Genomic DNA, 688 nt, shown 5'->3' on the forward strand with positions numbered 1-688 from the left:
GCTTGGGTGAGGAATGGGTAGATCATATGGTAGGTACCTGTTATTGTTTGACCCTAAAATGTTCTCAGAAGTATCATAGGGTAAAGCCTTCATGCCAGCTGATGGGCTTTGGGGACATAATTGGATAATAAGGGCTCTGACATCATCAGGGGATTAAGCCGTTTATGACATCATACTTGAATGAACTGTTCAAGGTAGGGCCTACTTGGAGGACGTAGGTCACTGGGGAACATGACTTTGAAGGGTGTATCTTGTATCCCTGGTCCCTTCCTCTCTGTCTCTGCTTCCTGGCTGTCATGAGGTGAGCTCTTTTCCTTCACCATGCCCTCACCTCACTACACATGTAAGAGCAACAGAGCCTCTTCACCATGTTTAAGTCTCCGAAACCGGGAGCCAGGAGAACCTTGCCTCCTCTTGAGTTGTGTTGGGCACTTTGTCCCAGTGAGGCAGGTGTCTTACAGAGTACACATTTCACTTTTCATAATTAACAGGCTCCTCTGGAGGCATCTCTTGGGGGTGATTAGTTAACCTGAGATGGACCCTGTGTCTTTATATCTTGTTTGTTTTCATTTTAACTTGTCCCCCCAGGGCTAGAGACTGAACCCAGAGCCTCACACATGCTACATAAGTGGCCCTACTGCCCAACTAATATATATATATATATATATATATATATATATATATATAT

General features: G+C 44.5%; 1 pseudogene across 1 annotated transcript in view; it reads left to right on the plus strand.

Moving 5' to 3' along the window:
* Positions 1 to 234: 234 nt before the first annotated feature.
* LOC114627102 overlaps positions 235 to 688 on the plus strand; it is a 3798-nt pseudogene continuing 3344 nt past the window's right edge. Inside the window, exon 1 of the transcript XR_003712331.1 lies at positions 235 to 301. The product of XR_003712331.1 is annotated as a glycerol-3-phosphate dehydrogenase 1-like protein pseudogene, transcript variant X2 (transcript). The remainder of the gene's footprint in view (positions 302 to 688) is intronic.

This window comes from Grammomys surdaster, unplaced genomic scaffold, assembly GCF_004785775.1.
Source record: "Grammomys surdaster isolate TR1022 unplaced genomic scaffold, NIH_TR_1.0 242, whole genome shotgun sequence".
Lineage (NCBI taxonomy): Eukaryota > Metazoa > Chordata > Mammalia > Rodentia > Muridae > Grammomys > Grammomys surdaster.